Raw genomic sequence first — 16,272 nt, forward strand, 5'->3', positions numbered from 1 at the left:
CATACCATTCATTAGATTTGTCCTGAATTGTGCAAAATGTTGCTAGATTCCTTGTACTTTAGTCTTAGGGTGTCCTCTGGGACTTTAATATCGGAGTGGCAGTGTCTGGAGAAGGGCATCATTACAGGCTGCACAATCTCTGTGTCTCTGTTCGCACTGGCCATGAATATGCTCGTGAAGTCTGCAGAAGTGGAATGTAGAGGTCCACTGTCCAGATCTGGCACCCGACAACCCGATACCCGATTAGAGCATTTATGGACGATCTCACGGTCACCACAACCACTGTGCCCGGATGCAGGTGGCTTCTGCGAGGCCTCGAACAGCTCATCACTTGGGCAAGGATGAGCTTCAAGCCCGCGAAATCCAGGTCCTTGGTCTTGAGGAAAGGAAAAGTAGCTGATCAGTTCCGCTTCATGTTGGGGGACACCAGAATTCCATCAGTGTCAGAAAAGCCAGTGAAGAGCCTGGGCAAGCTCTTCACCCACAACCTGAAGGACACCGCTGCACGGAAGGGAACCAGCGATGACTTCGACACATGGCTCTTGGCAGTGGACAAGTCAGGGCTTCCTGGTAGGTTTAAGGCCTGGATCTACCAACATGGCATCCTCCCTCGTCTCCTCTGGCCACTGCTGATATATGAAGTCCCAATTACCACCGTGGAGGGATTTGAGCGGAAGGTCAGCCGATTTCTGCGCAGGTGGTTGGGCCTGCCAAGGAGCCTAAGCAGCATTGCTTTCTTTGGCCATAACACCAAGCTACAGCTTCCCTTGAGTAGTCTGGCAGAGGAGTTCAAGGTCACCCGAGCCAGAGAAGTCCTGCTCTACCGAGACTCAGTTGACACCAAGGTCTCCTCAGCAGGGGTAGAGGTCAGAACAGGAAGGAAGTGGCGCGCCCAGGATGCAGTGGAACGGGCGGAGGCAAGGCTGTGGCATAGCACCCTGGTGGGTACGGTGGCTACTGGGCGGGCCGGGCTTGGTAGTAATCCCAAGCCATGCTACAGCAAAGCCAGAGGAAAGGAGAAGCGGAAGCTTATCCAGGAGGAGGTACGAGCCGAGGTGGAGGAAGCTCGCTTCAGCAGAGTGGTGGGCATGTCCAAGCAGGGGGCCTGGACAAAGTGGGAGCAAACAGCTGGCCGTAAGATCACTTGGGCAGAACTTTGGAAGGCGGAACCACACCATTTCAAGTTCTTGGTCCAGTCAGTGTATGATGTCCTTCCTAGCCCTGCCAATCTGTTCACCTGGGGCCTGGTGGACTCACCTGCTTGCCAACTCTGCCAGAAAAGGGGATCATTAGAGCATATCCTCAGCTGCTGCCTGAAAGCCTTGGGAGATGGGCGTTACCGTTGGCGCCATGACCAGATCCTGAAGGCAGTAGCAGACGCCATCTGCATTGGCATTAACATTAGCAAGCAGCATCATCCAACTAAGTCTGCAATTGCCCTTGTTCGAGCAGGAGAGAAGCCTCAGCCCCCTAGAAAGACCCAAAGGGGCGTGCTGGCAACAGCAAGAGACTGGCACCTCCTGGTGGACCTGGGGACGCAATTGAGGTTCCCAGACACAATTGCAGTCACAACACTACGACCGGATATGGTCTTGATGTCCGCAGCAAGCAAGCAGGTGGTGTTACTTGAACTAACGGTCCCCTAGGAAGAGAGAATGGAGGAAGCCCAGGAAAGAAAGAGGGCCAAGTACGCTGATCTGGTAGCGGAGTGTCGGAGGAATGGGTGGAAAGCCCGCTGTGACCCGTTGAAGTGGGCTGTAGGGGCTTCGCTGGCCAGTCTTTACACTGGGTCCTGGGACTCTTAGGGATTTGTGGACTGCACAGGCAAAGAGCCATCAAGAACATTCTGGAAGCCGCTGAAAAGGCAGCACGATGGCTCTGGTTAAGGAGGGGGGACGCGTGGCATAGAGCGCTACCTGGACACAAGTCGGGGCTTGATCACCCCCGGCTGGGTCGCCCGGGTGAGGGTGTCTGATGTAAGACCCGAAACACCCTATGACCCCGGGAGCATCACTGACGATGTGTCCAGGTTGCACCAAAAGGTGTATTCAAGTACGTAGTTCTTGCATATCTGTCTGGTGTAATGTTTTCCAAAGCTGTTAAGAAAAGTAAAGTCTCATATAATCAAAAAAAAAAAAACGACTATAACGCCAATGCGACAAAGAAATTGCACCATGGATTTCAAATCAAATCGTGTCCATATGGGGTTCTGCATATCATCTATTAATACATAACATTAATATGTAACATTTATAGGTACTTCTACTTGAGGCGGCATTTTTTATATTTTTTAATATAGATTTTAAGTTTACGGTCGCTGCTGAGAATGGAGATCGCTGAATAAAGGCTTGAATTTGGGGCTGTTCCTCACAATCAAATGGATTCTAAAGATTTGGATTACAGCGCAAAAATAAAATGCATTACTTTTGTGAATGAACATTGTGTTTTGGTGTATTTTTATGATTCTATTGTCAGTCACAAGACTTTAAATGCTTGAATACAATAGAAATATCAAATATTCAAATATTTATGCAATGATTTTAATATTTAAAGTTAAGGATTCATACACATTGGGATGGTTGGTAAGGTCTGTACGTAAATATTTTACGCTTTAGTCCAATTTCAGTGTCTATGGATATGCAAGTAAAACCACAGTTCACCAATCACGATTAAACGCATATAAAAAAGGTTTTTGTTTATATAATATGTGTGTGTATATACACACACACAGACTGAATATACATATATATAAACACACCCATTTATGTCTGCATATATATGTGCGTGACCTGTATATGTATATTTATTCATTCTCAGACACATGCACACACATAATACATATGTGAATATATAATATATAAACAAAAACATTTATGTTAGATGGAATAAATTGAGATTAATCGATTTGACAGCACTATCAAATAAATACAAATACTAATGAGATCACGTTGATTAATTACATCTTTAAAAAGCATCTTTAACATCTTTAAAGTTTTCTGCATGCAACAATGAACACAGCACAATATGTGATGTTTGTTTCGCAAACAAATGACCCTCATGAACCGGTTCTTAGTACATAGTCAATCACAAAGATTTATAAAACAGTCTCGATCTTGCTCGTGATTTAGTGGTTCGAAACACTCCGTTAGTGAATTATTTAGAATCGGTACTGAATTTGCAACAAGACTCCCTCACCGATTATTTGGGAATGGTTATAATTAAAGATATATTCACAACAGAGTTTAATTATCGTATACTGAAATAAATATTTAACAAAACAAACAAACAAAAAAAGAATATAAACTCATCTGCAGTTTCTGAAGGTTACAAATCATGCACCGGAGTCAGGTACGCCTTGTAAAAGCCCTCAGTGTTTTGTCAGTGTTCTCAATCAATGGCCTGTCACTGCATGAGGTAATGCTAGTCCTGAGGCCTTGAGACGGTTTCCTGCTCAAATCATAGCTCTTGCACAACAGCTTTACTTCATAAGCTCCACAGACTTGTATTTGTCTTCGCTGCAGCAGGTTTCTCTGATGGAGGCGACCTGTATTATTCAGTACCCCCCGGGAGTAGTAAAATTTAAGAGGCCATCCACACCAAAGAAACCAATATCGCATGTGTTTAAGTAGGTGTGTGTGGTTTCAGGGAAGACTTAATCAAGGCAATGTTTTGAGCTATGCATCAATGACAACAAGCCTTCAAATAGCTTTTCAAAGCATTATTAATCAAAAAACGTATATAATACCTAATACCTAGTGATGATTTAGTTGTAACTTCAGCGCTTTTAGTTTGCTAGAAATGAACATTTGTTTCAAATTTCTCTCATTGACATAACAGTGTACTCCCACCACATTCCCAGCACATTTATGGTACAGTTCATGTGCGCCCAAGTACATTACTACAATCCCTCTGAGTTGAGTCAAATCCAACACGCACCTATAACATTCCCACAACACTTCCCAGCAATCTTTGGTAATGCTAACCTTCAAAACGATGTGGTTTCCATTTACAAACAACAATAAAGTTAATTTAGTTTGAATTAATCCCTTTCCTTTGGACGACTCATTGACATTACAGTATACAGAATAGCTCTTTTGGCATTGTCCTTAACATTGTTTATACATTCGTTTCGTGTGTCATAGAATGGAAGAGGCTCTCGGAGCGCGTGTAAATGTCACAATCTTTTGATTTTCCCAGCAAGAACATCCCGAGTTCTTATACAAATATCAGTCTACAGGCTTTCATTGACAACCTATAGGAATTCGGGGAAGGTCAAGATTTTTTTTGTCACAAGCTGTCAACACGTTGGCATTAAAATAAGCGAATAATCCATGAAAATTCAAACACATAGCCCCTTATATAGCCTTTATACAATATTTTATTATCTGCAAGTACAGTTTTTGTTAAAAATACTTTTAAAAGTACACTACTATACAAAGAAACAAACTCAATTTTTCACAAGAGCTGACATTCTCATAACTTCTCCCCCTCATTGGCTTATCAGCTGTGTTTTCACTGAGACAGATCAGCTAATATGACGTAACACTTTATATTTTGTCATTACAATGGCAGCTAAATGATTATGCAGTGCATTTAAATCAAAACATGCTACATTTCAGAGAAGTCACTCCATCATTTCTTTAATTTCCTGCATCTATAGAAGTACGAAAAAAAGGTACAAAAGCTGTGACTGGGGCTGTACCTTTTCAAAAGGTAAACTTTTGTCCATTTCAGGTGCTAATATGTACATTTTAGGTGATAGTATGTACATTTCAAGTGCTAATATGCACATTTTAAGTGTTAATATGTACATTTTAGGTGCTAATAAGTAAATTTTAGGTGTTAATATGTACATTTTTAGTGTCAATATGTAAATTTTAAGTGTTAATATGTACATTTTAAGTGTCAATATGTACATTTTAAGTGTTAATATGTACATTTTAGGTGCTAATATGTCCATTTCAGGAGCTAATAAGTACATTTTAGGTGTTAATATGTACATTTCAGGAGCTAATATGTACATTTTAGGTCCTAATATGTAAATTTTAGGTGCCAGTATGTCCATTTTAGGTGGTAATATGAACATTTTAGGCCCTATTATGTACATTTTAGGTGGTAATATGAACATTTTAGGTCCTATTATGTACATTTTAGATGGTAATATGCACATTTTATTTACTAATTTGTGCATTTCAAGAGCTAATATGTAACACTAAGGTGCCAATATGCAGCCTTTGGGTACAAAAGTGTATACCTTTTGAAAAGGTACAGCCCCAGTAACAGCTTTTGTACCTTTTTTTCCTGAGAGTGTAAGGAACACTCTTGAGACCTGGATGGTTGTGCTTCGATAATTAGTCACCAGTGGTCCATATCATTCATTCATGAGCCCCTTTAACACTAAACATGAAAGCTACAGCTATACTCTTTATTTTCAGATGTATGCGTTTTCAACACCACCAGGTCGAACCAATACCTTCTCTTCTCTTTTGAAGCCAAGAGGATTTTAATGTCTAAATGATGGATTCTTGTTTTCCAGCATTTGGACTGTCTAAAATCCCATATTCTCCATTTACGTATTACAGCCAAGGGAAATCAGCATCTAACACCACACTCATCTCAGCTGTCTCAACTCATCAGTCCGAAGCACTCATGGGCCATGTATTTGAGGGAACATAGCAAACACTGTCTGTTTTAATAAACAAACATGGTATAAACTTCTATTGTCATGTTTCTGGAAAAGAGATGGAGAAAATTTCTATTTGTATGGCCTTCTTATAGAATAAAATATGAAATAATATAGATATAAAATACAGAATTAATTTCAGCCTTTTCAACTATTTTGATTCTTCAGAAGACCAGTGGCCAGATTTCCTGCGCACACCCTCTTTTGGCGATAAAAAGCTTTTTAAAAAGTGTCTCTGTCATACATGTTTAAATTAATCATGCGACATGATTTACTTAGGTTTGCAGTAGTCTATTTGCACCATTATTTAACGCCCAAAAAAATGGTGCGTCTTAACCAATTTTGCGCTTGACATGACATGGAATTTGTGCATTGTCAATAGATCTCACTTGGAACTTTCCACTCCCATTGGTGCTTTCATTAGATTGCGACTATTTAGTAAATCCAGCCCTAAATGGATGACTTTTATGATTATTTTATAGTGCTTTGAGTTCTTTTTGAAGCTTGAAACCTTCAAAAAGTGCAGAAGACACATTCTTCAAAGCTTCTCTTTTTTAAAATCATACTGATTTGGAAGAACATGAGTTTGGATTTTAATTTTTGGGTGAACTGTCCCTTTATGGTTTTGTAATGTCCTCCTGTCCTGACCCTCCGTTTAATATTGCTTTTCATATCTATTACAAGACAAACAACCTCACATAGTTAAAACTAAATGTATGTGTTTCACTGTAAGCGCTGAAATAACAGTTACACAACCTCAGTATAAACACTTTTTGAGACAGATTGAGGTAAATGGCTCAGTGTACATCTCACTGTGTCAATTTGACTGCAGCCTGCAAACCTTCAGCTTACATTACCATTATGAAACTACAGAGTTCAGCTGCTCCTAATTCATCAACAGGGATAAAAGCCTAATCGCTTCAAGAGAAACACAAATCTGTCTGTGGGATATCCATCTGTGCTCCTTACCGCACTTTTCATTTTCAGTCAGGTGCTCGGAGGAAACACACGGACCAGGATGGCATTCTGCTGACATTCCTCTGGATTTGGCCTGATGTATGTTTTGGAGTAAAGAGTTTAATGTAAACACAGCCAACCCCATGAACAAACTGTAAAGGAGTCCACAACAAAAGACAATCTAGTGCAAGCAAGTGCATTTCTATACAATTATGAGTCAATAAAAGTTCAAATATTATCCAATAAAGGTCTCAATTTGGCATTTGGCCTTAATTAAAACTATTGTTTGAACTGATACCCGAGTTGTCACATGGTTCCACACTTTATGTGGAAACTTGGCTCAGTTTTTTTTTTTTTTTTTTGAGATTGTAAGATAATTTGAGAATCAGATTTTCCGAGTACTCGCACTAGTTTCTGCAGAAAAGGCCAGAAAGACTTTTTGGAAATCTAAGAAACAATTAGGTACAAGCTGCATATCAAAGGATATTTTGGCACTGATACTGTACATTTGCGTGTACATGGCTTAAATTATTATAATGTGCATTGATACTTATTTAGATATACGCACTTTAATGAAAATAGCATTTCAGTACTAACTAAATTGTGAAGACCAGCAAGCACTCAAACTGTAATTCTGAGCATGTAATTTCCTGTTTAAACTCTCTTTTCCCAAAAACGGATGAAGCAACAGTTCAAAGAAAACACTGCAATTGTCTCAGAGCAATGTCTTCTAGAAACAGTCAATAAAAAAAGCAGTCAACCATTCCAAGGTCTGTTTCAAACTGAAGCATAAATTTGATGTTTTACTGTATAGTTGGACTAATATCTGGACCTATGAACATGGTCAACAATAAAAAGGTTGAATTATGTTATCTCTCCCAATCAGAAAGAGATATGAGACAATGGTTCTTGTAGCCTACTAAACTTGATTAAAAATTGTAATTACCTAAAAATGTTTGTCAGACTGGTCTTCATGGATACATTTAAACATCATCCTCCAAGCAATTTACTTGGGAACTGTGGTACTGTATGTGTCCTGACTCTGTTCCACAGAAAACCCTTTGATGAGTAATCCTTAACTCACAAAACTAATCGCCAGTTAAGATTTACGATTCAAGTATCATAAAAGTGTACCACTGGAGCACTGAGAAACTCAAGAGCAGCCACTGACACTGACCAGGTTTCAACAACTTCACATTTCAACAACTTCTTTGCTTCAGCCTGCTCGTGTCACAGCTGTGGATGGTAATCCTATTTATTCCAGAGAAGAGTCATTCAATAATCTACTACAACTTCTAAACCCAGAAGATACATAAGTTCAACGCCAGGGAACCACTCATAGAGGGGAACGCGTCACATTCAAAACCTGACAGCGGTTGGATGTAACGTGGTCATTAAGGTTGTCAACTATCTGTTAGCACTGCTGGGTCTTACCTGGCCACTACATGCCTAAGATGAACTGGAATCACTCATTTCAACCATTCAAGAAACTGTTTCTACTTGCTAAAATCTGTTTAGAACTCTAGTTATTTCCAAAAGACAGCTTTTGTAATCAATCATGCACCAGAATTTGACAAATTGCTTGGAACGAGTGATATTGTCTGTGCCTGATTAGACTTGCTGTATCCATATGCTTTATATGCCTTATGGATAGAAAACTAATTACAACCACAGTTAGACTGTGTCAACTACAAAACCATAATGTTGTGTAGTTGTATTTATCGATCTGTGGTTCTTATAGTTGTATTCATCATTCTATCTAATAATAAATAAAACTATAAAACCATATAGAATGATAAATACATAGACAAAAGATAGATAGATAGATAGATAGATAGATAGATAGATAGATAGATAGATAGATAGATAGATAGATAGATAGATAGATAGATAGATAGATAGATAGATAGATAGATAGATAGATAGAGTATAAGATAGATGGTAGATAGGTAGATAGAGCTGCAAAACACACCTCTGAGGCAAAACAATAAGCTCCTTTTCCTAGTTTGTAACCATAGTGCTTTCACAGAGTTATTGTAAAGACTGATTCTGGATTGTCTTCTCTTTTCAAACACTGTGTGTGTGTGTGTGTGTGTGTGTGTGTGTGTGTGTGTGTGTGTGTGTGTGTGTGTGTGTGTGTGTGTGTGTGTGTGTGTGTGTGTGTGTGTGTGTGTGTGTGTGTGTGTGTGTGTAGGTGTGTGTGTAGGTGTGTGTGTGTGTGTGTGTGTGTGTGTGTGTGTGTGTGTGTGTGTGTGTGTGTGTGTGTGTGTGTGTGTGTGTGTGTGTGTGTGTGTGTCGACTTCAGTTTGGTTTGGTTATACGCTTCAGTGTGAAGAGTGACACGCCGGAGACCCTCAGTGCACATCAACTCCTAAACAAAAGAGACTAAAAACAAAGCACTCATTGTGGAAATAATATCAACATGACCTCATCTTAGTATTTTGCTTGTAATGGGAGAAGCCGTACCTGCGCTTTGTTTATTGCGAAATGAGGCCGTGTTCTATTCTGAACATTATGTCGAATTTCACCAGCTTAATATCTTTTAATAACAATGCAGTTGGCAACAATGCAACTACATATTAAATATGATTTATTTTTATGTATACGTATAAAATAGAATGAAAGTTAGTAAATAGATATGAATCATATTTTAATATTATATTATTATTTATATATATATTTTTTTTTACATTCACTAAGAGGGTTCAATGCTCATCCCTCATGATTTCACATTAACTCTCTTGCATACGTTGATGACACATGATGACCATTACATCAGACCAGAACAGAAACGTGTGCCTTTGTATTTGGGTTTAATCCAACATAGCACATATCCATAACAGCACATGGAGCTGATTACATGTGAAAGCCAAAGCATTGATCCTCAGTTACCTCACTACCAAATACTGGCTGTTAAGATCATGACCCGCATGGGAGAGACAAAGTATTAGCTTTTATGGTTAACAGCTGCCATTTACAAATTACACTAACCTGCAGAATGCAACTCTGATTGTGACAACTTTACTGTGGTAGGCGCACAACCATTATTCATCATTTCAACAAACTGAGCCTCATTCATGACCGACGTCTGCACAGCAGCTTTGTGCAGTTTAGTGAGAATTTCTTTGCTAAACTAGTATATTATATCAACCTGCTGGTCTTTGTTCCTATTAGTGACGTCAACTAGAATTTCAAAAACCATTCTTATGTGTTTTTAGCAAAACCTTCTCAGGAGAGTTGTATCTGACGGAAAAAATTGTTGCCGGCTCCTACAGTACACTGAATCTTCCATTTTCTGGTAATGGGTAAGGAAAATGAGTAAGCATTTTTTTGGCACTCAAGTAATTCCAAACAGTCATTGAGCTGCAGACTCCAGGAATGAGAGATGGATTCTTCTGCCAGCTCATGCTCAGAATACCTCTGTGTTCGGTAAACATAAAGGTCCCTGAACTCAACTCAAACATGGCCCAACAGGCTGAGAAGGCCAAACATAAAAAAAAAAACGGCTGAACTCTGAAAGCCTGAGAGAGTGAAAGTGTTCTGGATCTGTCCACCATGAGACCTGAGGATGGCTTGCCTCTATGAATGACATCCATTGCAGACCATAATCCTTTAAGACTCAGGAAATATTTACTAAGGTATAATATGCCCTCAGGTACAGTATGCATTTTTCTATGGTTTCTATGTATACGGTTATGACAGCCATTGACCACAAACCCCCTCGTGGAAGAAAAACACTGCCGTGTTTACAACTGTGACAATGAGCGCTTACCAGGATCAACAAAACGCTGGATTTTCAAAAGTATGTGAAGTTTGCAGCTCCATTCTTGTAGTAAACTTGTACAGCGTTCTTGAATGAATCATTGATGTGATGCACGCGCGGTCTGTTAGAGAGGGTATGCACGTGACGTCACGTTGGTCGAAGTGAAGGCGTTAATATGCTCAAAAAGACGGCAGCATTGGTTTTCAGTGTGAATGCCGCGACAAACAAACAAAACACATTTAAAACCGGAAATAAATAGATTTGTCAAGAAATCTGAGGTATATTTTTACAGACAGCCGAAAGCTACAGAAAAGAGAAGGAAACGGATCTCTACAATTCATAGAAACAACAAGACTCCAGACAGCGAAAGTTGGATTTGCAGTTATCATTTTGTGGCATAATGACGTAAGACACAAAGAACAAGCTGTCATTATACTCCGATATAATGTCATATATAAAGCATAACTGCAATGCTTGGGTCTGAATTCCTCCACAGGCCCCTATTCTTTCTACCCCTTTTCTGATGTGCTTTTGTGAGCAAGTCGTTTCAAAGCGGCCCCTTTAAATAAAAAGGAATTGCGTCTTTCCCTGCCCGCTCACCAGGTCGCTGAGTTCACGGTCGGTTCAACTCCCCGCGTTCGGCCATTATCGTAGTTTGATTAGAGATATACGACTACTAGCTTCAAAGAACATTTTTATTCACACGTTAACAACTGAAGACTTGTCCATCAAGCCTTACATATTCGAGCCAGAGCGAGCGATTTGAAAAAGACGACGACGAACCTGCAGAACAACGTCTCCAAATGGATGCAGTGGTATGTAAGTTAACTATGTTGTGTTATTAGTGAAAGTCGACTATTTCTCTTGTTAAAACAAGCACACTGACAAGATAAATGACTACGGTCTAATCTTACCACTAAAAATCTGTATTGATAGTCATAATAACTTACGTTTAGAAAAGCATCGGAAAACACAGCAGCTAAATGATAGAAGGAATTTACCCCTCATTCAGACGAAGTCGATCGGCAAACCCTTCTTTATAGTACTGGCGGGGGTTGTTGAAGTGGGAATCCTTGAAGTGCTTCAGGTCACTACATCCAACAACCGAACATTTTGACTTGCCCTCTCGTAACTTCTGCACCATTGAGCTTGGACTAACTTCTGCATCATTGAGCTTGCTCGAAGTGTTGGGCCGGTAGTCGATGTCCTTATTTGTCAGTTCCGCTGCAAATGCGTTGACGTGATAGTTCAAAAAAACATAATAAAATCTGAACAGGTTGAAAAATATGACCAAAACAGAATATAAAGATATAAACGAAGCACCTGAAGAGAATAATTTCATCTTTTCTGTACTTTTAAACACTCCAAATATACAACAAAATGCATTTAAGGGCTAAAAAAGTGGATTTTGCATGATATGTCCCTTAAATAAAGTGACTCGTGTCATTCTAAAAGTCTCCTTTCACTCATTGTCGGTTAAGTGGTGGAAGACAATGTCTCACCAATCCTTGCTTTATCAGACTTTCATCCGCAGACACCTTGTTTTAGGTGCAGGGAGATGTTTTTACTATCAATTTATTTAGCGTTTATGTATACACTACAGTCGGATTGTTCAATCGGTGTCCGTGTAAACTATTGTCCTTTCCATGACCATGCCAAAAACTGATTGAATGATACCAAACGTTTGCAATGTCAAATGCACAGTATGCTGCGTTTACATCATAATTGCAGAGTTAACGATGATTGTATGGCACTCACATTGGCTATGTAGTAATGTAGGGCATAAAGTCGATGTCACACAAGTCTAAGGGGGAGAAGCTGGAGCTTTTCGGAAAACTCTGACTTTCCTAATTGTAATTCTGAGTCAGAAAAAGAGCTAGCCAGAAACAATTCATTCTATTATGACATGAATGCAGCATGAGTTCAAGCAGATAGCTATGGCTTTACCTCTCTCAAGATGAAAATCTATTAGAATAAATAACAACGAATCAGTCTTTATAATTGCATGTTCACTATTAAAACTGGATTTAAAAATAATCAATTGCTCTTATCTGCGGATATTTTTAAAAATGTTTAAACCACTCTCTTGAAGGTATTAAACATGTAAAATTTACATTTACCTTCTTAAAATAAAAAGGGATGTTCATTCACAAAACATTAGTCTAATGTTTATGGGAAAACAGTGGCGGTTCTACTTTGAATTACACCCAAGGCGAGACCCCCTTCGAGCTGAAAAGTTTATGAGCGCGCTTCCCGTGAGCGCATAATGAGCGCGCTTCCCGTGCGCCTATTTGAAACAGAGGATTTGAAATAACGACCTCGAGCGCGCAAAAGACGCGATACGTGAACTAATCAGGAGATGCCCTTGACATCGCTTCTGCGCACGGCACCTTCTCAGCAAGCAGGGCGCCATTGCCAATAATTGAATCGAAATGATAAAAAATAGAAAAACTTCGAGGCACAGAGTATTTTTTAACTGCTCGTGCCGCCCCCCATGTGACATGAAGAAATGCCGCCCCGGGCGACTGCCCGGTTCGCCCGTGCCTAGAACCGCTACTGTGGGAAAAATGCAATGAAATGACTTAAATTGATTCAGTTCTGCACTAACAAATGACTGTTACTGGTTAGGCTTGATTGGCATTTAAGCTGCATTGCCAAAACATTCCTTTGATTTCTGTTTGATCTGATTTTCACTGGCTTATGGAAATCCCAGTTCTCTGACCGTTTGATTTTCACAAATCCTGGAGTGAAACATCATACACGACATATTCATGCATGACTGCTTGTAATCCATCTTGGTGACACATTCCTGAAGACTGTAGCAGCATGATGTGAGACAATGCAAATTGGGTTGTTAAGCAGAAACAAAATCATATAGCATTACATAAGTTCTCTTTTACATTATTTTACTCAGCTGTCTTATTAGATGATTTGCAAGGTCACATGCCCATTCCTTCTCTTTTCCTTGGTCTATATGGACATAGTACTACTTTTGCACATGTATTCATCTTGTGTTGGCTCAAACTCAGTGAAGGCAGCGGGGGACTTGTGGTTAGATTTTACAGCAGTGGTTCAGGCGCTATATATGAGTTTCATTTTAAACAGAGACCAAGCAAATTTTCAAGTGCTCCAGCAATTCGGTCTTTGTAGCCGGATGGGTTTTTTTAAAAGCTTTTGACATTGTTAAATTAACCTCACATGATACACACATTGATAATTATGCATCTAAAACAAGGTTCCTGAAATGAACTCTTACTCCCATATTTTTTAATTGCAGTATAAGTTACATAATGAAATTTAAAGGTTAAAAAGCTGAAAATATTTAATTAGAGCAACAAAAAGCAGTGTGTTATAGAATTATAGACTTGTAATTGTGACTATATGGGAAAGCAGAATAAAGAAATTCTTGTAAATATTTTCAACTGGGCTGAAATGGGGATTTCCATTCCAGAAATCATGAATGCATAGGACTGCCAACAGAATGAGTCAATGGAACATCCATTGCATAATCGGCCTGTGAAAGTGAATCACATATCATGCTGTATGTGAATTAAATCAGTCATTCTGTCATTTCTCCCTGTGTGCATCATCAGGCCATGGTTATTGAGAAGTGACAACCATAAACGTTACCAAAGTTCTGCACAGACTAAAAGAATTTATATAATTTATGCATATTTTTCAAAAATCACTTGCTGCACATTTAGTGCATTTCAATTATTTGCTGAATAAAAATAATAATTTCTTTAAGAAAACATAAATATGTAACACCACTTTGAGAATCATGTTCACTGCAGTGAATTGAAGAATTATTGAAGATTAAATTCTAATAATTTGTGGTCTTGCTAATTTGTAAAGCTTGTCTCATGCTTCAATACAAAAACATCAACTTAAAGGAGAACTCCGGTGCAAAATGAATCTTTGGTCTAATAAAACATTGGTACCTAGTCGACCGTTCTCTGAGATTTGTTTTCATGATAATCTAATGTAAAGAGTTGTATCTCTAAAAACTGTTTAGTGTATAACGCTAGTAATGGCGGCATATACTAAGTAAAAAGAAATCGCTAGTTTATACAAGGCTCAAAATAGCCCCACACTAACACAGTAACATAATGAGGCTCCATACATGCAAAGCGAAGCATTGAGAACTTTGTAAGTGTACAAATAAGAAGATACGTTATAAAGACAGTTCACTTTGTGTATAGATAGGAGCCATCTTTGGAAAACAGACTAGATAAGTCGAACCACGAACGCCGTTCATACAGTTCAGAAGTTCGCTGAACTTCATACAGTTCAGCTTACTTGGCACGTCGTTCGTGGTTTGACTTGTCGTGACTGTTTTCCAAGATGGCACCGCCTGTATATACGAAGTGAACTGTCTTTATAAAATATCTTCTTATTAAACGGTCTGTACACTTACAAAGTTCTCAATGCTTCGTTTAGTGGTATAAACTAGCTATTTCTTTTTACTTTTTAAATGCCCCCATTACCAGCGTTATACGCTAAACAGTTTTTAGAGATAAAACTCTTTACATTTGAATATCATGAAAACAAATCTCAGAGAACGGTTGACTAGGTACCGATGTTTTATTAGACCAAAGGTTCATTTTGCGCTGGATTTCTCCTTTAATGGGACAGTTTGAAAATGCAGTCATCATTTACTCACCCTCGTGTCGCTCCAATAACATATGAACAATGGTAACAATGAAAGTCAATGGTGCCCAAAATAACACTATCCCTTACTTTCATTGTATGAAAAAAGCAGACATTTTTCTTTCAAAGGTATGGAATGACATGATGGCAGGCTTTTCATTTTTAGTGAAGTCATGAGAGCGTGGACGTCCATCATGAAGAATAATCGTGCATTAGACTGTCATCGTTGCCTTCTACATAATGTCAAATTGCACAACATTAGTGAAGTGGAACCAAACTTCAAAGTCTGTCAACTCACATATCACTGACATCGGTTTTCTACCTTGGACCTGTTCAGGCACGTTTGAACATTAACACAATAAACACTAGTAACTAAAGTTATCATCCTCTTGGATACTGAATGCATGATTTAGTTCCTTACAGTAATGCCGTATCCATGCATGGATAGATGCAACTGTCTGTATTTGTTTTATGTGCAAAGTCTTCCAATAACAACCACAGGCAGGAAAAGTTTAACCCCCTAACCACCTACACACACATTATGTTTTATTCGAATAACTAATAAACAATTACTATTATAGAACTTCCGCACCAGCTGGCTGCAGTTGGAAATGTGCTCAGGTGTTTCCCACTGATTCCTGGGAGAGCTCGGATCACTGTTTTTCACATGCACGTATATTGAAGTGGTATTTCAAAACCTTTCGCTACATGACAGGACTGAGTCATTAATCAAGAGCTGAACTACACTGAAGTTTCTATAAGAGCCTTTAAGACCACTGACATTCCAATCTGTGCTATGCTGAAAATAATAGGCTTGCTGTTTTCATTTAGCTCTTTCATCCATCATATTCTAATTGGCCGCTCAAGGGAGTGATTCTGCAAGATCCTTAAACTGTGTTTCGGAGTAGAGCACATATTCACTCACTGCTGCTCACAATGTCCTTTCAGACTTGACATAATGAAGTGTTGTTAGGGCATTCGTGGCATTTCGGTACTACACTTCTTTGCTGCATTCAGCAGAATTTAACATAGCTTTTCAGGAACTGCCTGAGAAAAGGTCTTCTTTGAAGACTACTTTCCAGAGCAACTGTATATATGGTCATCTTTTGATTTTCCATTAGAATAAAATCACTTGGTTTCACTGTTATAGGGGGCGCTTTTACACGTGCTATTACACATGTTCTGAAAGAGTACAAAATCTCCAGATCAAAACACAGAA

The 16,272-nt window shown here is 39.0% G+C and overlaps 1 protein-coding gene and 1 pseudogene across 1 annotated transcript in view; one reads left to right on the forward strand and one right to left on the reverse strand.

Annotated features, from left to right (window-relative positions):
- The window catches only part of snx19b (sorting nexin 19b), an 82,333-nt gene that overhangs the window by 20,804 nt on the left and 45,257 nt on the right, over positions 1 to 16,272 (reverse strand). The gene's annotated exons all lie outside the window — the stretch shown is intronic.
- LOC120478496 (uncharacterized) lies at positions 37 to 2,340 on the forward strand (annotated as a pseudogene).

Source organism: Pimephales promelas, chromosome 16 (genome assembly GCF_988280905.1).
Source record: "Pimephales promelas chromosome 16, fPimPro1.hap1.1, whole genome shotgun sequence".
NCBI classification, from domain to species: Eukaryota; Metazoa; Chordata; class Actinopteri; order Cypriniformes; family Leuciscidae; genus Pimephales; species Pimephales promelas.